At 54.1% G+C, this 27,065-nt stretch overlaps 1 protein-coding gene across 1 annotated transcript in view; it reads right to left on the reverse strand.

Annotated features, from left to right (window-relative positions):
* Positions 1 to 23,120, reverse strand: part of LOC119958300 (guanine nucleotide-binding protein G(I)/G(S)/G(T) subunit beta-2-like) — a 45,774-nt gene extending 22,654 nt beyond the window's left edge. The window contains exon 1 of the mRNA XM_038786736.1: positions 22,971 to 23,120. The gene's annotated coding sequence lies outside the window, so the exon portion shown is untranslated. The remainder of the gene's footprint in view (positions 1 to 22,970) is intronic.
* Between the last annotated feature and the right edge of the window lie 3,945 nt (positions 23,121 to 27,065).

The raw sequence follows: 27,065 nt of genomic DNA on the forward strand, positions 1-27,065 counted from the left end.
CCCCCCCCTTGAAACAAAGCCAAGATACAAAGCAGGGACCCTTTTAGTCGGTGACTCAATCCCTGGCTTTCACCCCGGCCTTCCGCATCAAATCACCACAGCCAGGGATTCCTCCGGCTATCCTGCGGCAGATCCCGCTCTCCTCCAGTTCCAATTCTTCCAGGTCTGCCTCGGCAGCAAAGATACATTTCCTTCTGCCGCGTTGCACAATCCCATTAAATAAAAAAAAAATAAAGGGATCCTCCTGACGAAGCATCTCCCTGAACCGCAGAGCACTCTCTCTCTCTCGCTCTCCGTTTGAAGCCCAGTCAGGGCAGTAAAATACACAAGTGACCAATTGGCTCACAGCAAGCTCCCACGCACGGCAACGCGACGAAAGGGCCCAGATCGGCGGCTTGCCCCATATCGATTCCCGGGGCAAATATTGGCCAGGAGACCCTCGAAAGGATCCGGCACGCAACGAGGCCGTTCGGCCCATCGGGTCTGCGCCATCCCCTCTGATAGAGCCTCCTACTTACGCCCTCCTCTCCCCCCACTTAACCTTTTTGGACACTGAAGGGGCGATTTATCACGGCCAAGCCGCCCTAACCCGCACATCTTTGGGCTGCGGGAGGAAACCGGAGCACCCGGGGCAAACCCACGCAGAGGCGGGGGGGGGGGGGGGGGGGGGGGAGAACGTGCAGACTCCGCGCGGACAGTCGCCGGAGGCGGGAATCGAACCCGGGTCCCTGGCGCGGTGAGGCAGCAGCGCTAACCGCCGGGCCACCCGTTGTCTCGCGGGCCTCCTCGAATCTTTCTACCAATCCCCTCAGAAGAACCGTCACGGCTCTGGGAGGGAGGGGAGTGAAGGCCGGGGAAACGGGTGCGACCCGGTTGAGCACCCTGCTAACCAGACAGTGGGAGGATAACCTGGCAGCAGACACGTCAGAAGCCCAGGTGGGCATCAACAGAGCGGAGCCGATGGAGAAACTGGGGAGAACGAGAGACCGGGATCCCCCCCTTGTTCTCACGTTCTACCCCACTAGCCTCCGCGCTCAATTGGGCAGCAGGGTAGCATGGTGGTTAGCATAAATGCTTCACAGCTCCAGGGTCCCAGGTTCGATTCCCGGCTGGGTCACTGTCTGTGTGGAGTCTGCACGTCCTCCCCCTGTGTGCGTGGGTTTCCTCCGGGTGCTCCGGTTTCCTCCCACAGTCCAATGATGTGCGGGTTAGGTGGATTGGCCGTGGTAAATTGCCCGTAGTGTCCTAATAAAAGTAAGGTTTGGGGGGGGGGGGGGGGGGGGGGAGTTGTTGGGTTACGGGTATAGGGTGGCTACGTGGGTTTGAGTAGGGTGATCATGGCTCGGCACAACATCGAGGGCCGAAGGGCCTGTTCTGTGCTGTACTGTTCTATGTTCTATGAACATCCTCTGCCATTGGGGCAACTTGGCACGTGGCCTAACCTGCACACCTTTGGGGGGGCAGTGTCGCTCCTAGGGAGTTCCGGCAATGCCGATACCCATCGGGAAAAACGGAGGGAACAAGCGGGTCCACAAAAGCAGAGGCTAAGTGAACGCGAGCTGGAGGAGCAAGCATCCCATCATCCGACTGGGCCCCAGGTGGTCTGTGACCTTTCTCCATCTTCGGATCACCCCCCCCCTCCCCTTTTGATAAAAAATAAATATCCCGCACATGTGCGACTGAATACAAAAACACTTCTTGCCCCGCCCCAGTCATCTGTTACTTGGTCTAAAGTTTGCTACGTCGTGCTGGATTCTCTCCCAGCTGCCGTGTAACACCCGACACTATTTCCCTCCAGACGGACTCTACACAAGTTTAATTCTTTCTCCCTACAGCGGCTGCCGGACTTGCTGAGTTTGTCAAGCATCCTCCGTTCCAGAGTGCAGCGCCCGAAGTATTCTGCCGGTCTGAGTACAGAATTCTCCGCAGCCACGTTTAAGAGACCCCCCCCCCCCCCCCCCCCCCGGAGATCGCCGACAATGCTCCTGACTGGAAAAAGCCGGCAATCTGGTCCCCTCGCGACCCCAAGCTTCCCCCGCCCGTTCACTCGGCAATCCGCTCGCGGCCAAAGGGGCGTCAATCCCCCCTCTCCCCCCCCCCCCCCCCCCCGTGAAGATAAACACACCTCGAAACAAAACCTCCGGCAACCAGGAGCTCGCCGATTGCAATCCTCAACATGAAAATGCCAACGCGACAAGCCAAACTGGACTATTTTGGAAGAGGAGAAGGGATCAAAGCAAAGTGGGAGGAAGAGTTGGGGGAGGATATAGAACATAGGACAGTACAGCACAGAACAGGCCCTTCGGCCCTCGATGTTGTGCCGAGCCATGATCACCCTACTCAAGCCAACATATCCACCCTATACCCGTAACCCAACAACCCCCCCCCCCCCCCCCCTTAACCTTACTTTTTAGGACACTACGGGCAATTTATCACGGCCAATCCACCTAACCGGCACATCTTTGGACTGTGGGAGGAAACCGGAGCACCCGGAGGAAACCCACGCACACACGGGGAGGACGTGCAGACTCCGCACAGACAGTGACCCAGCCGGGAATCGAACCTGGGACCCTGGAGCTGTGAAGCATTTATGCTAACCACCATGCTACCGTGCTGCCCCATATGGAGGAGGGGGTTCTGGTGTGAGGTGCTCCGGAGGGTGAATGCCTCCACCTCGTGCGCGAGGTTGGGGCTGATACAGCTGAAGGTGGTGTACAGGGCGCACCTCACGAGGGCGAGGCTGAGCCGGTTCTTTGAAGGAGTAGAAGGTGTGTGTAACGTTGCGGGGGGGGGGGGGGGGGGGGGGGGCGCTAATCACGTTCATATAGAGGCTGGTTTAGCTCACTAGGCTAAATCGCTGGCTTTTAAAGCAGACCAAGCAGGCCAACAGCACGGTTCGATTCCCGCACCAGCCTCCCCGGACAGGCGCCGGAATGTGGCGACTAGGGGCTTTTCACAGTAACTTAATTGAAGCCTACTCGTGACAATAAGCCATTTTCATTTCATTTCGGTCCTGTCCAAAGCTGGAGGATTACTGGAAGGAGGTGTTCAGGGTAATCTCTAAAGTGGTGGATGTGAAACTGGACCCGGGCCCCAGGGAGGCCATATTCGGGGTGTCGGACCGGCCGGGGTTGGAAACTGGAGCGGAGGCCGATGTTGTAGCCTTCGCCCCGTTGATCGCCTGAAGGCGGATCCTGCTGGGATGGAGAGCGGCCTCTCCACCCTGTGCCCTGGCGTGGCGGCGTGGGGGGGGGGGGGGGGGGGGGGGGGGTGGGGGGCACGACCTGTTGGAATACTTAACTCTTGAGAAGGTGAAGTTTGAACTGAGGGGAAGGATGGAGGGGTTCGACAATTCATGGGCGTTATTCGTTTTGGACTTTCAAGAACTGGATAACATCGAACATTAGTTGGGAAGGAGGTGTGTGTTAATGGTGACTATGGCCGATTCCCGATTGCCTTTGGTCTGTTGTTGAGATGTGAACATGCGAGCTGATGTTTGGGGGTCTGGTGGGAGGGTGGGATCGTCGTTATCGATACGGGGATCGACATATTTGTTACCGATTATTGTTTGTTGTTGGTGGGTGCCAATTTGGGAGAAAATGCGAAGAGGGAAGAGAAGAAAGAAATATTTAGAAAGCCAAATTGGACTGTGGCACAGTGCCAGATTGGCCACCGGGAAATATGGTGCGTCACCCGGGACGGAGGCTGCAGTAATGAGACGTCAACGGGGAGCAATTAGCCTCGTCTCTCGCCGTTTCCCCGTGTCTGGGCTGACCGTGATAATCAGGTCTGCCGTGGGGAGGGAGAGAGCGGGCCGCCATTTTGATCTGGAGCGTGCCAATGAAGCCTCCCCGTAAATCAGGATGCCGCTGTGCCAATGGCAGAGGGGAGGGGGGGGGGGGGGGGGGGGGGACACGACCGTTACCCCCTGGGGAAAAGAGGCAGCATTTCCCCGTCCGCTTCAAAGGGCTTTCCGATCTTGCGCAGCGGTTAGCACTGTGGCTTCACAGCGCCAGGGTCCCGGGTTCGATTCCCCGCTGGGTGACTGTCCGCGCGGAGTCTACACGTCCTCCCCCGTGTCTGCGCGGGTTTCCTCCGGGTGCTCCGGTTTCCTCCCGCAAGTCCCGAAAGACGTGCTTGTGAGGTGGATCGGCCGTGCTAAATCGCCCTTGGGTGCCCAAAAAGGTTAGGCGGGGGTTACTGGAGATAGGGTGGGGGCGTGGGTTTTAAGTAGGGTGCTCTTTCCAAGGGCCGGGGCAGACTCGATGGGCTGAATGGTCTCCTCCCGCACTGTAAATTCTCAGATTCTATGATTCGCCGTGTCGTGCTCTTGGCATTCACCCCACTGGAGGGAGGGGACACCCGCCAAAGAGAGAGAGGACAACCAAAATAACGGGCGGACGCCGAGTGTTGAATTAGGAGGAGGGGGTTACACAAACTAGGGTTTAATTCCCGGGAATTTTGACAGTCAAGGGCCGATTGGGCGGGGAAAACAGGTAGGGGCCGATTGGCAGAACTTATTTTCACTGGTTGCGGAGTCTCGGTCTAGGGAGGTGGGGGGGGGGGGGGGGGGTTTAAGAGTCAGACCTTTCAGGCGTGAAATTTAAATTCAAGCAAACAAAACCTGGAATATAAAGTTGGACACAGGTTCGAATCCCACCACAGCAGCCAAATCCAATTCGCAAACTCTGGAATTATCAAGAGAGTCTCAAGTAGCGGTGACCATGTTGGCTACCATGGATCATTATAAAAACCCACCTGGTTCACTATCTTTTTTATCGAAGGAAATGTGCCGTCCTTACCCCGTCTGGCCTACATGTGATGCAAGACCCCCCCCCCCCCACACAGCAATACGGTTGTGTCCCCTGAAATGGCCGAGCGAGGCACAATGAGAGGCTCAAAGGGGCCGGCAACCTCTTCCTGTTTCCAAGGTCTTGCTCATTAGCAAGTCACTTAAGTGGGGTAGGCTCTCCGGGTAGTCATATTACGAGCACAAGAGGACAGCCCCATGGGGAAGCTTCGACCATAAATCCAGACTCTCGCCCATTCTAAACGACGTGGATTCAGAAGAGTCATAATCCCAGACCTCCCAGTGACTGTGTCTGGTCGCCAATACAGTCGGAGGGAACACAAGAGCTTTCCCCCCTCCTCCCCCCCCCCCCCCCCCAACATCCCAAACGAAGTCCAGGTCGGCGCAAAACAGCCCCCAGTTCACCAGCTCCAATTTTCATCGACAATCGCCATGACAGGCCAGCAGTCGGCCGCTGTTACTTCCCTCTCTCCAGTCACGACCCCGGCTGGGAGGGTTACACTGCCAAGATTCAGCCGCTGAAGCCCAAAAAGGTTGGGTGGGGTGGTTTGAAGAAGGGAGCGGTAAGGAAACTCGAGAACTCGGGGCAGCACGGTAGCATTGTGGATAGCACAATCGCTTCACAGCTCCAGGGTCCCAGGTTCGATTCCGGCTTGGGTCACTGTCTGTGCGGAGTCTGCACATCCTCCCCGTGTCTGCGTGGGTTTCCTCCGGGTGCTCCGGTTTCCTCCCACAGTCCAAAGATGTGCAGGTTAGGTGGATTGGCCGTGCTAAATTGCCCCTTAGTGTCCAAAATTGCCCTTAGTGTTGGGTGGGGTTACTGGGTTATGGGGATAGGGTGGAGGTGTTAACCTTGGGTAGGGTACTCTTTCCAAGAGCCGGTGCAGACTCGATGGGCCGAATGGCCTCCTTCTGCACTGTAAATTCTATGTAAACAGGAGGGAGTCGGGGAGTAGGAGGGCAAACGTCACACAGACCAACCATGTCGCAGGGCTCTCGCACCCCGAACTACCCCCCCCCCCCAATAAAGTGATGTAGCCGTGACCCAATCAGCAATCACTTAGCCAGCTTCCTCCCAACTGCTTGCTGGGGGTGAGGGTGCTCAGGCCAGAGGGACACCCGGAGCGCAGCAGAACTCTCAGGCTCTATAGGACGTTCCTCGGGATGCACAGCGAGGCCAAGATCAACTGGTGAAGGCAAGACCACCAACTCCGTCTCCAAATCAGAATCCCCCAGCCTCGACTGAACGATTAGGTATCAAACAAAGCAACAATATAGGAACTATAATAACAATAATCTTTATTATCACCAGTAGGCTTACATTAACACTGCAATGAAGTTACTGTGAAAAGCCCCTAGTCGCCACATTCCGGCACCTGTTCGGGTACACGGAGGGAGAATTCAGAATGTCCAATTCACCCAACAAGCACGTCTCTCGGGACTTGTGGGAGGAAACCGGAGCGCCCGGAGGAAACCCTCGCAGACACGGGGAGAACGTGCAGACTCTGCAGAGCGTCCCAACCTGGGAATCAAACCCGGGTCCCTGGTGGTGAAGCAACAGTGCTGACCGCCATGCCGCCCATATGCAAACTCTGCTTCCCACAGCCCCCGACGACGCTCAAGAGTGAAGGCCGAGAAGGGGGAAAGTGGCCATTCAGCTCCTCGAGCCTGCCCCGCCACTCAAAATGCGATCTTGGCTGACGTGCAGCCCAACTCCCTATGCTGGCCGTCGGCCCACGTCCCCTCCAGCCCACATCCCCTCACCATCTTCCCTCCTCACCAAAACAATCACTGCCTTCGTCAGGGCACACCGCACAGGAGGAGACTGTTGAGCCCACCTTACCTGTACAGACTCTCTCCAAGAACTGCCATCCAAACATTCTCATTGCCCTCCGCGGTAGAGAAATCCAAATTCACAAACCTTCGAGCGAAGTAATTTCTCCTAATTTCTGTCCCAAAATGGCCGACTCGGTCCCAAAATGGCCGACTCGGTCCCAAAATGGCCAACTCGGTCCCAAAATGGCCCGACTCCCTTATCCTGAGGCTGTGTCCCCCGTGTTTTAGATTCCCCGACCAGCGGGGGAACAATCTCTCAGCACCCACCCTGTCAAACCCCTTCAGAATCCGGTCCGTCTCGATGGGATCGCCGCTCAACTCCAGAGCATAAACCAATTCACTCGTCACGGGACGACCCTACAGATCCCAAACCAATTTAGCCCTGCAAAATGGCTCCTTTTTCCAAGTTTCCTTTTGGAGAGCTGCTCCCGGGTCTGCTGCCAGGCTGGAGCAGTCGCCCCTCGCCCGACCTCCTCTGCTAAACCTGCGCCTACATGTGTCTCAGCGGAAATGATACCTCCCAATCTGCATTGAATATAAACAAAGACCGCAATCTCAGGGTGAAGCAGGAAGCCAGAGGGAGAAGAATTTCCAGAACTGTGGATCCCAACGGGCCATTCGGCCCATCGAGTCTGCACCAAACCTCTGATAAAGAGCCCACTCCCCCGCCAGGTAACCCCCCCCCCCCCCCCCACCCACATTGATCGTGACCAATCCACCCTTATCTGCACATCTTTGGACTGTGGGAGGAAGTCGGAGCACCCGGAGGAAACCCGCACAGACACGGGGGAAGAACGTGCAGACTCCGCACAGACAGTGACCCGAGCCGGGAATCGAACCTGGGACCCTGGCGCTGTGAGGCAGCAGTGTTAACCACCGGGCCGCCCACCATCACGAACACTTCAAAAAGAAAAGTTGCTGGAGGTGAAAGCACCCCTCCCAAGCACCTCGTCAGTACAACAGGTTTACCGCAAAAGGAGTGCGTGTTCCTGTCCCACCCTCCTGCTGAGCCAGCGACAACAGACAAAGCAGCTGACGGCACAACAGCGTGCTGCAGCACAAAGTAAAAAGGGAACCAGAGGCGAGGCTGGGGCTTTTATCTTTCGCAAAGGCCAGAACGTTGTTGCCGACTTGGCGAGCACCCTGCTTCAAAGCCACGGGAGACACGGACGCAGCCGCCACGGCCAAAAGGTAACTGGGGAAATTTGGCTCCACAGACACGCGCTACTCCAGGACAACCTCGAAGGCCCATAGCAAAGCGGGATTGGCGCACAGACCCAGGAGGGCAGCCGCGCATTCGAACATAGAACATAGAACAGTACAGAACAGGCCCTTCGGCCCTCGATGTTGTGCCGAGCAATGATCACCCTACTCAAACCCACGTATCCACCCTGTACCCGTAACCCAATAACCCCCCCTTAACCTTACTTTTTAGGACACTACGGGCAATTTAGCACGGCCAATCCACCCTAACCCGCACATCTTTGGACTGTGGGAGGAAACCGGAGCACCCGGAGGAAACCCACGCACACACGGGGAGGACGTGCAGACTCCACACAGACAGTGACCCAGCCGGGAATCGAACCTGGGACCCTGGAGCTGTGAAGCATTTATGCTAACCACCGTGCTACCGCGCTGCCCACACCTGTCCCCGTTAGCGGTACAGGAACCCCCCCCACCCACCCCGGCACCCCCAACCTGAAACTCGGCTTCTGGCCATTAACGGAATCGTAGAAGAGCTCCAGCAGCAACGGAGGCCATTCAGTCCCTCGCCTCCGTGCCGCCCCCCCCCCCCCCCCCCCCCCCCCGCGGGAGCGACTCACCTCGCGCCAGTCCCTGCCGTCCGAAAATGTCCCCCACCTGCGGACAATCATCCCGTTTCCTTTTGAACGCCACAATTGAACCCGCCTCCACCACACACTCGAAGTAACGCAGTCCAGGCCCTGACCCCTTGCTACATTATGCCAATTTCCCTGCACTAAAATACCGCCGGAATTAGCCTGGGGCCTCTGGATTACCAGTCCAAATTAAACCTGGCAACAACTCGACTGTCTCTCCCCCCCCCCCTGATTTCAGGGTTGATTTCAGTAAAGCGTTTGATAAGGTTCCCCACGGTAGGCTATTGCAGAAAATTCAGAGGCATGGGATTTAGAAGTTTGGATCAGAAATTGGCTAGCTGATAGAATACAAAGAGTGGTGGTTGATGGGAAATGCTCTGACTGGTGTCCAGTTACTAGTGGTGTACCACAAGGATCTGTTTTGGGGCCGCTGCTGTTTGTCATTTTTATAAATGACCTAGAGGAGGGCGCAGAAGGATGGGTGAGTAAATCTGCAGATGACACTAAAGTCAGTGGAGTTGTGGACAGTGCGGAAGGATGTTGCCGGTTACAGAGGGACATAGATAAGCTGCAGAGCTGGGCTGACAGGTGGCAAATGGAGTTTAATGCAGAAAAGTGTGAGGTGATTCATTTTGGAAGGAATAACAGGAAGGCAGAGTACTGGGCTAATGGTAAGATTCTTGGTAGTGTGGACGAGCAGAGAGATCTCGGTGTCCATGTACATTGATCCCTGAAAGTTGCCACCCAGGTTGAGAGGGTTGTTAAGAAGGCCTATGGTGTGTTAGCTTTTATTGGGAGAGGGATTGAGTTTCGGAGCCATGAGGCCATGTTGCAGTTGTACAAAACTCTGGTGCGGCCGCATTTGGAGCATTGCGTGCAGTTCTGGTCGCCGCATTCTAGGAAGGATGTGGAAGCATTGGAAAGGGTGCAGAGGAGATTTACAAGGATGTTGGCTGGTATGGAGGGAAGATTTTATGAGGAAAGTCTGAAGGACTTGAGGCTGTTTTCGTTAGAGAGAAGAAGATTAAGAGGTGACTTAATTGAGGCATACAAGATGATCAGAAGATTAGATAGATTAGATTAGAAGATTAGGGTGGACAGTGAGAGCCTTTTTCCTCGGATGGTGAAATCCAGCACGAGGGGACATAGCTTTAGAACATAGACCATTACAGCGCAGTACGGGCCCTTCGGCCCTCGATGTTGCGCCGACCTGTGAAACCATCTGAAGCCTATCTGACCTACACTATTCCATTTTCATCCATATGTCTATCCAGCGACCACTTAAATGCCCTTAAAGTTGGCGAGTCTACTACTGTTGCAGGCAGGGCGTTCCACACCCCTACTACTCTTAAATTGAGGGGAGATAGATATAGGACAGATGTCAGAGGTAAGTTCTTTACTCGGAGAGCAGTAAGGGCGTGGAATGCCCTGCCTGCAACAGTAGCGGACTCACCAAGGGGCTGGTTTAGCTCACTGGGCTAAATCGCTGGCTTTGAAAGCAGGCCAGCAGCACTGTTCGATTCCCGTGCCAGCCTCCCCGGACAGGCGCCGGAATGTGGCGACTAGGGGCTTTTCACAGTAACTTCATTTGAAGCCTACTCGTGACAATAAGCCATTTTCATTTCATTTTTTCAACATTAAGGGCATTCAAATGGTCATTGGATAGGCATTTGGACTATAAGGGAATCGTGTAGAGGGGCTTAAGAGGGGTTTAGCAGGTCGGCGCAACATCGAGGGCCGAAGGGCCTGTACTGCGCTGTAATGTTCTAGAAAAACCATCAATATTTAAAGGCAGCATTAATTTTGCAAGACTTCAGCAAGGGGCAGAGTTAGGGAGAACGCTACGGCAATAAGGGAGAGAGTAACGCATGGATTCATTTGGATGCTGACTGGGGCGAGAGTGGAAATAAACATGAAGGCGGTTTGGATCGAGCGGGGAGAATGTGGGACGATTTGACGGACAAGTGAGGAGAGGAGAGAGAGCGAGAGAGCGAGAGAGCGAGAGAGCGAGAGAGCGAGAGAGCGAGAGAGCGGGAGAGCGAGAGAGCGAGAGAGCGAGAGAGCGGGAGAGCGAGAGAGCGAGAGAGCGAGAGAGCGAGGGAGAGCGAGAGAGAGAGCGAGAGAGCGAGGAGAGCGAGAGAGCGAGAGAGCGAGAGAGCGATGAGAGCGAGAGAGACCCTTTCCCCGGGTCGACGGGGAGGGTGAAAGATAAGCAATTCTCATGATAATCTTTCGGAGTGTCACAAGTAGGCTTACGTTAACACTGCAATGAAGTTACTGTGAAAAGCCCCTAGTCGCCACATTCCGGCGCCTGTTCGGGTACACGGAGGGAGAATTCAGAATGTCCAATTCACCCAACAAGCACGTCTTTCGGGACTTGCGGGAGGAAACCGGAGCGCCCGGAGGAAACCCACGCAGACACGGGGAGAGAAGGCGCAGACTCCGCACAGGCAGGACCCAAGCGGGATCGAACCCGGGTCCCTGCCGCTGTGAAGCAACAGTGCTAACCACTGTGCGATTGCGTCGCCGATATGCGGGGTTGAAGGAGGGGGGGGGGGGCTTTTTTGTTGTAAATGCAGACGGCCCCCACCAGAGTTGGCGACCGAAGCAGAAACGGGAGCAAGTCAAATAAAATATTCTCCAGTCACGTGATACAGCAGTCATACAGAAACGTTAACAGACTAACAATCCAGAGGCCTTAACTAATGATTTGTAGGTGAGGTCTAACCCCACAACACAGCTGGGGGAAATCTAAATGCAGCGAGTAGGTTTGTAGTACAGATTTTTTTTGCCGGGGGTGGGGGGGTGCATTTCCCATAGAGCCCCAACAATGCTGAAGTAGACCATTCGGCCCATCAAGTCTGCAACGACCCTCCGAAAGAACACTCTGCCCAGGCCCACTCCCGCACCCTACCCCTGTAATCCCGAATAGCCGGTACATCTTTTTTGTGACACTGAGGGGCAATTTCAGCATGAACAATTTGGACGGTGGGAGGAAACCGGAGCACCCGGAGGAAACCCACGCACACACGGGGAGGATGTGCAGACTCCGCACAGACAGTGACCCAAGCCGGGAATCGAACCTGGGACCCTGGAGCTGTGAAGCAATTGTGCTAACCACTATGCTACCGTGTTGCCCTAATGATCCCTGGAACGAAGAGCTTGTCGTACGAGGAACAGCTGAGGACTCTGGGTCTGTATTCGTTGGGAGTTTAGAAGGGCGAGGGGGGGGATCTTATTGAAACTTGCAGGATACTGCGAGGCCTGGGATAGAGTGGACGTGGAGAGGACGTTTCCACTTGTAGGAGAAACTAGAACCAGAGGGCACAATCTCAGACTGAAGGGACGATCCTTTTAAAACAGAGATGAGGAGGAATTTCTTCAGCCAGAGGCTGGTGAATCAGTGGAGGCCAAATCACTGAGTGTCTTTAAGACAGAGATAGATCGGTTCAACGGCAGGACAACGGAGATGAGGAACACAGCAGCCATGATTGAATGGCGGAGCAGACTCGATGGGCCGAGTGGCCTCATCCTGCTCCCGTGTCTTGTTCGGAGATGCCAGTAAAATCCGAGACTCCAAGATCTCCACTCACCAAGTTCAGAAAGAGACAGTAGCAATCCCTTGGGACGCGCAAAGAGAAACCTTGATTGAGAAAGTCTGATGCGGAGATGGAAAGATAGAGGTGGACAAAGAACGATCTTTCTAAAAAAAAAGTCACACAAACTGGATGAATGCTTCACCAGCCCAGGCGAGCCACACCTCCAGAGGAAGGTGGGCCTGGAAAGCAGCAGGCCGCCATTCGGCCCCTTAGAGCCTGCTCCTCCATTCATCATCGCGGCAGGTCATCCGGCCCAATCCCACCTGCCCTCTCGTACCCTTTGACCCCCTGCTATACCCAAGGGCTATACCCAACTGCTTCTCGAAAACATACGACGTTGCGGCTTTCTCGTAGCGGGTTCCACAGGCCGGCCGCACTCGGGTGGAGAGGTTTCTCCTCTCACGGGAGGTCCGCAGTCTCCAATGCCCTCTTAGTGCCCAAAGAGATGGAGACGCGTTTGGTACATTCCTTGCATAATCCACGTGGAATTTCAATGCCGCTCTGTCAACAGTGCCGGCACTGATCCCCTTTCCAGTGGAAATAAAAGACTCCGTCTGAAGAAGAGTCTCTCCCCTCCCCCCCCCCCACCCCCCCAGTAGCCCTGGGGACAACGTTCATCCCTCGGCCCACGTCACGAAAGAGATGACCCTGCTCACCCCCCCCCCCTTTGCCGCTGGCTGCGTGCCAATTGGCCACTGCCACAGGAGACTACAGGCTGCCAAGGGAAGCGGAATCAAACCCCCTTTGGGAAGCCCTGAAGGCACTATATAAATGCAAATCTTCCTTTCTGCGGTGCGCCCAATAAACTCAGGAAAAGCAACTGGAGAAGACGCGCCCGGATCAAATCAGGAACGCAGATTTTTTTTGGGGGGGGGGGGGGGGAAGAGAGAGCTGGAGGTAACACACTTATGCTTCCCCAATGCATTAACTGGTTTAAGCTGCAAGGTGCACTGCGCACGCAGGAAAGGAGCTGGCACAGGCCATTCGGCCCCTTTGAGCCTGCTCGCCCAACTCAATATTTTTTTCAGCTCAAATCCACGGTCACACCATAAGACATAGGAGCAGAATTAGGCCACTCAGCCCTTCGAGTCTGCTCCGCCATTCAATCATGGCTGATATTTTTCTCATCCCCATTCTCCTGCCTTCTCCCCGTAACCCCTGATCCCCTTATTGATCAAGAACCTATCTATCTCTGTCTTAAAGACACTCAGTGATTTGGCCTCCACAGCCTTCTACGGCAAAGAGTTCCACAGATTCACCCTCTGGCTGAAGAAATTCCTCCTCGTCTCTGTTTTAAAGGATCGTCCCTTCAGTCTGAGGCTGTGCCCTCTGCTTCTAGTTTTTCCTACAAGTGGAAACATCCTCTCCACGTCCACTCTATCCAGGCCTCGCAGTATCCTGTAAGTTTCAATAAGATCCCCTCTCATCCTTCTAAACTCCAACGAGTACAGACCCAGAGTCCTCAACCGTTCCTCATACGACAAGTTCTTCATTCCAGGGATCATTCTTGTGAACCTCCCTCTGGACCCTTTCCAAGGCCAGCACATCCTTCCTTAGATACAGGACCTAAAACTGCTCACAATACTCCAAATGGGGTCTGACCAGAGCCTTATACAGCTTCAGAAGTACATCCCTGCTCTTGTATTCTAGCCCTCTCGACATGAATGCTAACATTGCATTTGCCTTCCTAACTGCCGACTGAACCTGCACGTTAACCTTAAGAGAATCGTGAACAAGGACTCCCAAGTCCCTTTGTGCTTCTGATTTCCGAAGCATTTTCCCATTTAGAAAATAGTCTGCCTCCATTTCTCCTTCCAAAGTGCATAACCTCTCACATTTCCACATTGTATTGCATCTGCCACTTCTTTGCCCACTCTCCTAGCCTGTCCAAATCCTTCTGCAGCCCCCCTTGCTTCCTCAATACTACCTGCCCCTCGACAGATCTTTGTATCATCTGCAAACTTAGCAACAGTGCCTTCAGTTCCTTCTTCGAGATCATTAACGTACATCGTGAAAAGTTGTGGTCCCAGCACAGACCCCTGAGGCACACCACTAGTCACTGGCTATTAGGGTAGAATAAGGGAGTGTAGGTTAACTTCTTAAGGGCAGCACGGTAGCATTGTGGATAGCACAATTGCTTCACAGCTCCAGGGTCCCAAGTTCGATTTCGACTTGGGTCACTGTCTGTGTGGAGTCTGCACATCCTCCCCTGTGACTGCGTGGGGTTTCCTCCGGGTGCTCCGGTTTCCTCCCACAGTCCAAAGATGTGCAGTTGGGTGGATTGGCCATGAAAAATTGTCCAAAATTCTATGATTAACCTAGGACAAAAGTTCGGCGCAACATCGTGGGCCGAAGGGCCTGTTCTGTGCTGTATTTCTCTATATCTTTTCTCTATATATCTATATCCTGAAAAAGACCCCTTTAGCCCCACTCTCTGCCAGTCAGTCAATCCTCTATCCATGCCAGGATCTTACCCTGAACACCATGGGCTCTTAACTGATTTAAGTCTCCTCTGCGGCACCTTGTCACCCAGTCCCTGACGGATCCAAAATTATTCGGACCTCTCAAAGTCCAACACCTTGTTCTTGGTCAGTAGTGGGCAAACTGCAGCCCACCTACTGGTTTGGCTGCAGTGATTGTAAGTGAGGTGACTCCCGAAAGCTCACAGCACTCACCGAGAGCCATACGCTCTCTCTGTGTCACAGCGCAAATATTTATTCTTGTTTTTACCATTTGAAGTCGACGACAGTTCTATTAATTTGTAAATGATTCAGCATTTTCTATAACTCGCCGCCTATTTAAATGTATTTGCTGTCATCCACTGCTGCCTGGCTAATGTTACTTGAGAAAGGACGTACTGGCGCTGGAGGGTGTGCAGAGGAGATTCACTAGGTTAATCCCAGAGCTGAAGGGGTTGGATTATGAGGAGAGGTTGAGTAGACTGGGACTGTACTCGTTGGAATTTAGAAGGATGGGGGGGGGGGGATCTTATAGAAACATATAAAATTATGAAGGGAATAGATAGGATAGGTGCGGGCAGGTTGTTTCCACTGGTGGGTGACAGCAGAACTAGGGGACATAGCCTCAAAATAAGGGGAAGTAGATTTAGGACTGAGTTTAGGAGGAACTTCTTCACCAAAAGGGTTGTGAATCTATGGAATTCCTTGCCCAGTGAAGCAGTTGAGGCTCCTTCATTACATGTTTTTAAGGTAAAGATAGATAGTTTTTTGAAGAATAAAGGGATTAAGGGTTATGGTGTTCGGGCGGAAAGTGGAGCTGAGTCCACAAAAGATCAGCCATGATCTAATTGAATGGTGGAGCAGGCTCGAGGGGCCAGATGGCCGACTCCTGCTCCTAGTTCTTATGTTCTTATGTTCTCGAGCAGCTCAGGTGAAGGTACGGCGAAGTACATAAAATAACATTTTCACAAACATACTTGCATTATCGCTAACGCGGTGCCTCACGTGTCGATCCACCGCCCGCAAAGTTTAATGCGATTCTGAACGTCAGGAGGGTGCTTCACTGCCAAAATCTAGGAATGTCCAAGCCTGGCTGGGGTTGGGGTGGAGCCGGGAGTGCAAGAGGCGAAAGAGGCCGGTGTTTTGGCACCTTTGCGTCCCCTAGTAGCCCGGCGGAGGATCTTGCTACAATGGAAGGATGCGAGACCCCCCCCCCCCCCCCCCCAAGCGTGGAGACCTGGATCAATGGCATGGCGGGATTCATTAAGCTGGAAAAGGTCAAATTCGGCCTGAGGGAGTCGGTACAAGGGTTCTTTAGGCGGTGGCAGCCTTTCCTCGACTTTCTGGCTCAGAGATAGGGAACTAGGTCGGCAGCAGCAACCCGGGGGGGGGGGGGGGAAAGAGAGAGAAGGTTTCAGGGGGCATTGTTTATGTTAATTTAATTTATTTTATTGTTCATCGGGTTTTGGGGGGGGAGGGGGGGTTCGTTATATGCGTTGTTACGGGTCTGGGGGCTGGTTATAATTGTTATTATTATAGAACATAGAACAGTACAGCACAGAACAGGCCCTTTGGCCCTCAATGTTGTGCCGAGCAATGATCACCCCACTTAAACCCACGTAACCCGTATACCCGTAACCCAACAATCCCCCCATTAACCTTACACTACGGGCAATTTAGCATGGCCAATCCACCTAACCCGCACATCTTTGGACTGTGGGAGGAAACCGGAGCACCCGGAGGAAACCCACGCACACACGGGGAGGACGTGCAGACTCCACACAGACAGTGACCCAGCCGGGAATCGAACCTGGGACCCTGGAGCTGTGAAGCATTCATGCTAACCACCATGCTACCGTGAGGCCCCAAATTACTGTTCTGTTATACATTTTTCAAAAATTTCAATAAAGATTTTGTTTTTTTTAAAATCTAGGAATGTCTTAAGAGTTGCTAAAATGGGGTTCATAGTCTGGACAAAGAGAGTAGGGTTGTGTGGTCAGAAAGAAATGACTGCTAATCATAGAATTTACAGTGCAGGAGGCCAATCGGCCCATCGAGTCTGCACCGGCCCTTGGAAAGAGCACCCTACCCAAGCCCACACCTCCACCCCATCCCCCGTAACCCCATCTACCCTTTTTGGACACTTAAGGGGCAATTTATCGCGGCCAATCCACCCTAACCCGCACATCTCTGGACTGTGGGAGGAAACCGGAGCACCCGAGGAAACCCACGCACACACGGGGGAGGACGTGCAGACTCCGCACAGACAGTGACCCCAAGCCGGGAATCGAACCCGGGACCCGGAGCTGTGAAGCAACTGTGCTGACCACCGTGCCGCCCGCGGTACAGGGCTCGGGATAGCAAAGTGGAGCCGCGTGGATCGGCATTGGTGTGGAGACAGGAGCAGCGCGCGCGTGTACACACACACACACACACTTTCCGGATTCCAATGCCACGACTCTGCCCACTTCCATCTCTCGGCCTGCCCGCCAACAGGCACCCCCCCCTCACCACACCCCAACCCAACACCTAACTACAAGCCCCATATTAAACCCCCCCCCCCCCCCCATCCAACAAAACTTCAATCGCCACTAAATTGAATCAACTGAGATCAGCGAACTTTCACCCATGGGCACGCGAGAGCGCAGGGGTCACCGTGTCCCATCAGGCATTGCAAAATGATCAGCCAACGCCCCAGCTCCCTTGTTGTTCAATGCGAGGGCGATGGGAGTAGATGGGCAGAGGGACGGGTCTTGCGACAGCTCTTACAGGGCATTGGTGAGATCGCACCTGGAGTACAACGCGCAGATTCGGTCACCTGACCCGAGGAGGGATAGGCTTCCATCGGAAGGAGGCCCGGGAAGTTTTACACAAGCCGATCGACCAAAAGGGGGCCCGAGGGTCATTGAGGGCGCAGGCAGGAAAGGGAGAGTCGAGGCCACAATCCAAGGAACGTGCGACCTGGCGTAAACCATTCGGCCCAATTGAGCCTGCTCCACCGTTCAATATGGGCCGACCGTGATGTCAGCCACCACCATATACCACACAGGGAGTAGCATTGGTGGCTCAGTGGTAGAATTCTCGCTTCCCACGCGGGAGGCCCGGGTTCGATCCTGGCCAATGCAAAGCTGGCTGGTGGCTTAGCACACTGGGCTAAATCGCTGGCTGTGAAAGCAGACCAAGGCAGGCCAGCAGCACGGTTCAATTCCCGTACCAGCCTCCCCCGAACAGGCGCCGGAACGTGGCGACTAGGGGCTTTTGACAGTCACTTCATTTGAAGCCTACTCGTGACAATAAGCCATTTTCATTTGGGCAGCACGGTAGCATGGCGGTTAGCACAATCGCTTCACAGGTCCAGGGTCCCAGGTTCGATTCCCGGCTTGGGTCACTGTCTGTGCGGAGTCTGCACATCCTCCCCGTGTCTGCGTGGGTTTCCTCCGGGTGCTCTGGTTTCCTCCCACAGTCCAAAGATGTGCGGGTTAGGGTGGATTGGCCTTGATAAATTGCCCGTAGTGTCCAAAATTGCCCTTAGTGTTGGGTGGGGTCACTGGGTTATGGGGGTAGGGTGGAGGTGTTGACCTTGGGTAGGGTGCTCTTTCCAAGAGCCGGTGCAGACTCGATGGGCCGAATGGCCTCCTTCCGCACTGTAAATTCTATGATATTGAATGGCGGAGCAATTCAATGGCCAACTCCTACCGATCTTAAATGGGATGACGCTAGGGCGGGACGAGGCTGGTGCGGAGCAGAACGCCGGCACGGCCCGTCTGTGCCACACGCAGGATGTGCCCCAGTGTGGCTCCCAGCGTCCACGCGCCCAGGGCAGGGCTTGCATGGCGAGTTTCACCGTCGGCGCAAAAGAAAAATAAGCCGCTTCCACCACGCAACCGCTTCCACCATGCACCATGGTCACAACTGAGGCGATGGGAGGGCTGCAACGGGCCCGGAACGGTCCTCGAAGGACGCAGCGCGTGACTCCATCTTCAGTCAATTTCGGACCGGACCTCTTACCGTGACTGAGCCATCGGTGCCAGAGGGAGCCACCGACCGCCAAATCCAACCTGTCAAATACACAACTATGCTTTCAACTCATTCAGCTTCCCAAACCTTTATTGTCCTCTTGACTGAAGATACACCGCCCCCATCCAAATCCAGATCAGTTTTCAAATACCATTCAATTTACGTTGGTTGGTCTCACCATCTTGACTGATCTTTGTACTCTACATAAAAACTTCTGAAGGTTCCTCCTCCACCACCGCCCCCCCCCCCCCCCCCCACGGTATCACTACCCTCCCCCACCCCCCCCCAAACACAAACCTCTCCACAGAAAGTACCGACCACCCACCCGCTCGCATCTCACTCTCCTGCGCGGCTGCCGCGTTCCGAATTACTGCACCCGCCCGCCAGGAGCTCGCGAGGAACAGGCAACGAGGGCGAGGAGAGAGAGCGTCAGATCCCAGCGAAAGGGTACAGAGGTAACTCACGCCCCGGGTGGGAAAAAAACCTGCCGGCCCCGGCCAGAAAACAGCGGCACGAACTGCGCGGGGGAAGGTCTCGGACTTCTTTTCCTTTTCCTTTTCCATTCCCATCGCCCCCCCCCCCCCCCCCCCCCCCCCCCCCCCCCCCTCATCCAGCCTCCTCCAGCCTGATGACAAACAGCGATCTTCTGGTTTAGAACATAGAACAGTACAGCGCAGAACAGGCCCTTCGGCCCTCGATGTTTGTGCCGAGCCATGATCACCCTACTCAAACCCACGTATCCAACCCTATACCCGTAACCCAACAACCCCCCCCCCCCCCCCACCGAACCTTACTTTTTAGGACACCAAGGGCAATTTAGCATGGCCAATCCACCTAACCCGCACATCTTTGGACTGTGGGAGGAAACCGGAGCACCCGGAGGAAACCCACGCACACACACGGGGAGGACGTGCAGACTCCGCGCAGACAGTGACCCAGCCGGGAACCGAACCTGGGACCCTGGAGCTGTGAAGCATTTATGCTAACCACCATGCCTACCGTGCTGCCCCTTTAGGGGCCGGTTTAGCACCGTGGGCTAAACAGCTGGCTTGTAACGCAGAACCAGGCCAGCAGCGCGGGTTCGATTCCCGTACCGGCCTCCCCGAAACAGGCGGCGGGATGTGGCGACTAGGGGCTTTTCACGGTAACTTCATTTGTGACAATTAGCGATTATTATACTTTAAGTATTATATTATTCGACACACCTCAAATTCAGGCCTGTGCACAGTCGCCCCACACGAAATGAAATGAGGAAAAAAAAAACGAAAATGGCTTATTGTCACGGGTAGGCTTCAAATGAAGTTACTGTGAAAAGCCCCTAGTCGCCACATTCCGGCGCCTGTCCGGGGAGGCCGGTACGGGAATGGTTTCCAGTGGCCCCATCCTTTGAGGCAATCACGTGCCACCTCTTTGCCTGAGCTTTTGACACCTGCCCTCACGGCCAGCCCCCCTCCCCCCCCCCCCATGTCAAATTCCGCAACGGCGAAACGCCTTCCCACGTAGGAGGGTGCCTGACAAACGCAGCCCGGCGTCGTTCCCGGCAGCATATCGGCCTTGGGTCTCCCAGGGGGGCTCACAGCAAGGGGGGGGGGGGGGGTCTGCAGGCAACAGCAGAAGTCCTGCAGACAGGCAGTGCTGGGGTTAAACGCTTGCAACCCAGCACAATGAGGAAGAGGATGTTTTTTTTCTCCCCTGTCTTTTGCAGCGCTGATTTTCGAAGCACCGCCCAAGCAGAAAGCGAAAGAGCGAGAGGGGCCAGGCCACCGCGGCCAGGAATGGGAGTACATTTTGGAACGAAAACAGGGGGGGGGGGGGGGGGGAAGGCGGCCAAACAATCGAGGAGGCGCCCGCGTCCGTCAACAGCGCGATGGAACCTTGGGTCGCAACAGCCACCGCTCCCCGCTGTGCCACCCAAAGCCTCATTCAAAACAAAAAAAAAAAGAGATAAAACATCAGACAGAAACCTCACGCCATTATTTAGAACAGCACACACGGAGCTAGGGTGGGGAGGGAGGAAGCGAGCCTTTCCACATCGCACATTCGACACCCAGACCCGGGAGGGGGCCCCCTCTCCAAGAAACATGCAGCAAAGGCGACGGACGAGGAGAGAGAGAGAGAGAGAGAAAGAAAGAGAGAGCGAGAGATAGAAAAACAAATTCACTCACCCCGGGGGGGGGGGGGGGGGGGGGGTTGGGGGGAAAGAGGGAGGAAGGAGAACGGGAAATCAAGTCGGGAAAACAAGCCGGCAAAACGAAGGGGCCAGGTTTTCGTTTTTAAGAATCGGGATTTTAAAAAACGCTCGAGACGATATTGGGTCAAGCAGGACGTGCGATATTCCGATACGCAAAATATTTGATTACCTTAAAACAATTACAACAACAGCAACAACAAACAGGGGAGGGGGATGGGGGGGGGGGGGGGTGCACAAAGGAACGAAGACCGTTCTCTTCTCTTCCCCCACCACCCCCTCCCCAATCTCGCTCCAGCCGACACGTACCCGCCGACAATTTCGGAATAAAAGACCGATCCTCAGGAACGATCGCCGCAACACCCCCTTCACCACCACCCCCCCCCCCCCCCCCAATCCCGGGGTTCAGGGGCACAGGCCGAGGAACAAGATGTCTTAAACAAAGCATTTCCACAAAAAACAAAAGGAGGAGGGGGGGGGGGGGGGGGGAAGAAAAAAAAAAGAGACAAAGCTAAAGACGGGAGGGTTGACGGGCGGGGGGGGGGGGTTGTCAAACTCACCACGATGATCTGGAGGAAGCCCCTGCCGAGACAGGTTAATAAATGGATTATAAAGCAGAGGAGGGGGCAACGAGAGATAGGAAAGGAAAACAGATGCGAGGTATAAAAGGGGCGGGGGCTGGGAGAAATTCACACGGCGTAACACGTAGAAATTGTAATGAAAAGGAGGGCAAGGGATGGAGGGCAAAAGTTGGAGGGGGGGGGAATAATATTCGAGGCAGGCAGAAATTGGAGGGGGGGGCAAATAATATTCGAGGTAGGCAAAAGTTGGGCAGGGGGGCGAATAATATTCGAGGTAGGCAAAAGTTGGAGGGGGGGCAAATAATATTCGAGGTAGGCAAAAGTTGGAGGGGGGGGCGAATAATATTCGAGGTAGGCAAAAGTTGGGCGGGGGGGCGAATAATATTGGAGGTAGGATTTAAAAATACAAAATGCAACAACAAAAAAACCCTTGGAGGTCCCTGGGGGGGGGGGGGGGCAGAGAATTGAAAAATGCAAAGAAATAAAGGTTTAAAAAAAAAAGTGGTGGTGGTGGGGGGGGGGGGGGTTAAGAAAGGAGATAGTGGGTGGGAGAGAGGAATTTAGAACAATTCAAGGCAGAGGGGGTCAGGTACAACTCAAATGCAGGAAAATAAATGTGAAGAAAGCAGGGGGGGCAGAGAATTGAAAAATGCAAAGAAATAAAGGTTAAAAAATAGAGTGTGTGGGGGGGATAAAATAGGAGATAGTGGGTGGGAGAGAGGAATTTAGAACAATTCGAGGCAGAGGGGGTCAGGCACAACTCAAATGCAGGAAAATAAATGTGAAGAAAGCGGGGGGGGGGGTCAGAGAATTGAAAAATGCAAAGAAATAAAGGTTAAAAAAAAGTGTGGGGGGGATAAAATAGGAGATAGTGGGTGGGAGAGAGGAATTTAGAACAATTCGAGGCAGAGGGGGTCAGGCATAACTCAAATGCAGGAAAATAAATGTGAAGAAAGCGGGGGGGGGGTCAGAGAATTGAAAAATGCAAAGAAATAAAGGTTAAAAAATAGAGTGTGGGGGGGATAAAATAGGAGATAGTGGGTGGGAGAGAGGAATTTAGAACAATTCGAGGCAGAGGGGGTCAGGTACAACTCAAATGCAGGAAAATAAATGTGAAGAAAGCAGGAGGGCAGAAATTGAAAAATGCAAAGAAATAAAGGTTTTAAAAAGTGTGGGGGGGTTTAAAAAAGAGTGGGGGGGGGGGTTTAAAAAGGAACTAGTGGGTGGGAGAAAAGAAATTGGAAGCAGAGGGAGACAAGACATTTTAAATATGCATGGAAATAAATGTGATCACAAGGAAGAGATAATTTTGCAAAATGCAAGGGGAGAAGTGTAAGGGAAGAGGGGAAGGTGGGGAAAAAAAGAGGGGGAAGATGTGGTGGGAAAGATCTGAAATGGGATTGCAAAAAAGGGGGTGATTTTTCTTTCTTTGTGCAAGGCTGGAGTCTCAATGCTGAAGGGGTTTTCTTGCATTTAATCTTAAATTTATTCTTGCATATTATATTTTGGGAGGGGGGGGGGGTGGAGCAAAGGGAGATGAGGTTTGAGTGATGAGAGGCTCAATTTTAACCCAACCCCTCCTCCTGAGGACATTGTTTCTCCCCCCTCAATGTTTTTTTTCGATATATTTGCTGCTACTCACCTTCCCCTGCTGATTCTCGGTGGGAAATGGGGGTAAATTCGTGGAGAATTGTCGGTTGAAGGGGTTTATTTGCCTCCCCCCCCCGGCCCGGCCGTCGACAAGGGTTCCTCTCCCCACGGCCGCCACTTGGCTTCTGTTGACGTCCCCGCCCTGGCGCCGCCTCCCCTTCCCCCGCCGCGCGAGGGAAAGGAAGGGGGGGGAGGGGTAGCGAGCAGCCGATTGGCCCACCAGGCGGCAGGGCGATCAAACTCCGGGGTTCGCTCACGCTCGGCCCCCCGGCCGCGCGGACTCGACCACCTGCGCCTCGGAGGCCGTTCGGAGGGGGGCGCGGGTGGCCGACCGAAGATCGCCACCCTCTTTCCCCCCACCACCAAACTCCTCTGGTCCCGTCAGCGCGCCCGAGGCCAGGGGAGCACGTGACCCCCCCAAGGGCGGCCCCCCCACTTCCCAGGGCCCAGCTGTCAATCAAACCACTTGCTTGCAAAAAGCAACATACTGCAAACACCCTCACCCCCCCCCCCCCACACACACACACACACAACTTTGCTCCCCCCCTGGAAATAATTAACTGCTTGCATTGAACCCATTTGCTTCCAAATAGAACATAGAACATAGAACAGTACAGCACAGAACAGGCCCTTCGGCCCTCGATGTTGTGCCGAACAATGATCACCCTACTTAAACCCACGTAACCCGTATACCCGTAACCCAACAATCCCCCCATTAACCTTACACTACGGGCAATTTAGCATGGCCAATCCACCTAACCCGCACATCTTTGGACTGTGGGAGGAAACCGGAGCACCCGGAGGAAACCCACGCGCACACGGGGAGGACGTGCAGACTCCACACAGACAGTGACCCAGCCGGGAATCGAACCTGGGACCCTGGAGCTGTGAAGCATTGATGCTAACCACCATGCTACCGTGATGTTGCATTCATTCCCCTTTTTAAAAAATAAATTTAGAGTACCCAATTTAATTTTTCCAATCAAGGGGCAATTTAGCATGGCCAATCCACCTACCCTGCACATAGATCATAGAATTTACAGTGCAGAAGGAGGCCATTTAGCCCATCGAGTCTGCACCGGCTCTTGGAAAGAGCACCCTACCCAAGGTCCACACCTCCACCCTATCCCCATAACCCAGTAACCCCCACCCAACACTAAGGGCAATTTTGGACACTAAGGGGCAATTTATCACGGCCAATCCACCCTGACCCGCACATCTTTGGACTGTGGGAGGAAACCGGAGCACCCGGAGGAAACCCACGCAGACACCGGGGAGGATGTGCAGACTCCGCACAGACAGTGACCCAAGCCGGGAATCAAACCCGGGTCCCTGGCGCCGTGAGGCAGCGGTGCTAACCCACAGTGCCGCAGTGCTGCCCGATGGCTAGGAGATTGGAGATGGAAGAGGGAAGGAATTGAGGAAGCGACAGAATAGGCGTGGAATTGGGGCCTCACGGTAGCATGGTGGTTAACATCAATGCTTCACAGCGCCAGGGTCCCAGGCTCGATTCCCGGCTGGGTCACTGTCTGTGTGGAGTCTGCACGTCCTCCCCGTGTGTGCGTGGGTTTCCTCTGGGTGCTCCGGTTTCCTCCCACAGTCCAAAGATGTGCGGGTTAGGTGGATTGGCCATGCTAAATTGCCCGTAGTGTCCTAATAAAAGTAGGGTTAAGGGGGGAGGTTGTTGGGTTACGGGTATAGGGTGGATACGTGGGTTTGAGTAGGGTGATCATGGCTCGGCACAACATTGAGGGCCGAAGGGCTTGTTCTGTGCTGTACTGTTCTATGTTCTATGTGTCGCTTGTAATCACAGAATCCTCACAGTGCAGAAGGAGGCCATTCGGCCCATCGAGCCTCCACCGACCCTCTGAAAGAGCACTGCACGTAGACCCTCCCGCCCTATCCCCGTAACCTTTTGGATACACGAAGGGGCAATTTAGCACAGCCAATCCACCTAACCTGGTAAGTTAGCGTTTATTGCAAAAGGACTGGAGTATAAATGTAGAGAAGTGATGTTGCAATGGGGCAATGGTAGCATGGTGGATAGCACAATTGCCTCACAGCTCCACGGTCCCAGGTTCGATTCCCGGCTTGGGTCACTGTCTGTGCGAAGTTCTCACCGTGTGTGTGTGGGTTTCCTCCGGGTGCTCCGGTTTCCTCCCACAGTCCAAAGATGTGCAGGTTAGGGTGGATTGGCCGTGATAAATTGCCCCTTAGTGTCCAAAATTGCCCTTAGTGTTGGGTGGGGTTACGGGGATAGGGTGGAGGTGTTGACCTTGGGTAGGGTGCTCTTTCCAAGAGCCGGTGCAGACTCGATGGGCCGAATGGCCTCCTTCTGCACTGTAAATTCCGTGAAATTGTATAGGCTGTTGGTGAGACCACATCTGGAGTATTGTCTCTGTATTTGAGTGAGGATGTGGTGGCATTGGAGGCAGTTCAGAGGAGGTTCACCCAGATTGGTCCCGGGGGATGAAAGGGTTGACGTACGAGGAGAGATTAAACAGTTTGGGGTTTATACTCGCTGGAGTTTAGAAGGATGAGAGGGGATCCGATCGTGGTGTATAAAATACTAAGAGGGATTGATAAAGTAAACGTAGACCAAATATTCTGCCTTGTGGGACAATCTGGAACGAGAGGTCACGGATATCGGTTGAGAGGTGGTAGATTTAGAGTTGAGAAGAGGAGGAACTACTTCTCGTAGAGGGCGGTGAATCTGTGGAACTCGCTGCCCCCATACTGCGGTGGAATCTGTATATGGGGAACAGGCAGGAGGCGGATTTGAGACCAGTTGGACAAGGACACCCACATCCCTTTGTACATCGACACTTTCTAATCTCTCACCGTTACGGCCCCCGTAAGGTCACGGGGTGTGGACCATTCGGTTCCCCGTGACGTCCGCGGGATACAAACCTCTCCAGTCACGGGGCGGGGCTTAGGCTCTAACGAGGGGGGGCCCTCGTAGTACAGAAACCCCCGACCAGGGTGCAGGCGGGGGAGGGAGACGCCTGAGGGAGTGACGAGTTACCAGCCCAGGGAAACACGCATAGAAAACAGAAGCAAGAGGAGGCCATTCGGCCCTTCGAGCCTGCTCCGCCATTCATTACGATCATGGCTGATCATCAAGTTCAATACCCTGATCCCGCCTTCCCCCCAAATCCCTTTAGCCCCAAGAACTATATCGAATTCCTGCTCAAAATTACTCAATGTTTTGGCTTCAACTACTTCCTGCGGGAGCGAATTCCACAGATTCCCCGCTCTCTCTGGGTGAAGACATTTCTCCTCACCTCAGTCCTAAAAGGTTGACCCCTTATCCTCAAACTATGACCCCAAATTCTGGACTCCCCCACCATCAGGAACATTCTTTCTGAATCTATTTAATGGCATCAAGGAGCCTGAGCTAAACTGGTGTCAATGGGAATCAGGGGGAAACTCTCCTCTGGCTGGGGTCATTCCCAGCACAAAGGAAGATGGTTGTGGTGGTTGGAGGTCAATCATCTCAGCTACAGGATATCACTGCAGGAGTTCCTCAGGGTCGTGTCCTCTGCCCAATCATCTTCAGCTGCTTCATCAATGACCTCCCTTCCATCAGAAGGTCAGAGGTGGGGATGTTCGCTGATGACTGCACAATGTTCAGCACCGTTCGCGCCTCCTCAGATACTGAAGCCGTCCCTGTCCAAATGCAGCGAGACCTGGACAATATCCAGGCTCGGGCGGGCAAGTGGCAAGTTACATTCATGCCACACAAGTGTTAGGTAATGACCATCTCCTACAAGAGAGGATCTAACCATCGCCCCTTGACAATCAATGGCATTACCATCGCTGAATCCCCCACTATCAACATCCTGGGGGTTACCATTGATCAGAAACTGAACTGGACCCAGCCACATTAATACTGTGGCTACCAGGGCAGGTCAGAGGCTGGGAATCCTGCGGAGAGTAACTCACCTCCTGACCCCCCCAAAGCCTGTCCACCATCTACAAGGCACAAGTCAGGAGTGTGATGGAATACTCTTCACTTGCCTGGATGAGCGCAGCTCCAACAACACACAAGAAGCTCAACACCATCCAGGACAAAACAGCCCCGCTT

Source organism: Scyliorhinus canicula, chromosome 29 (assembly GCF_902713615.1).
Source record: "Scyliorhinus canicula chromosome 29, sScyCan1.1, whole genome shotgun sequence".
In the NCBI taxonomy this organism is placed as follows: domain Eukaryota; kingdom Metazoa; phylum Chordata; class Chondrichthyes; order Carcharhiniformes; family Scyliorhinidae; genus Scyliorhinus; species Scyliorhinus canicula.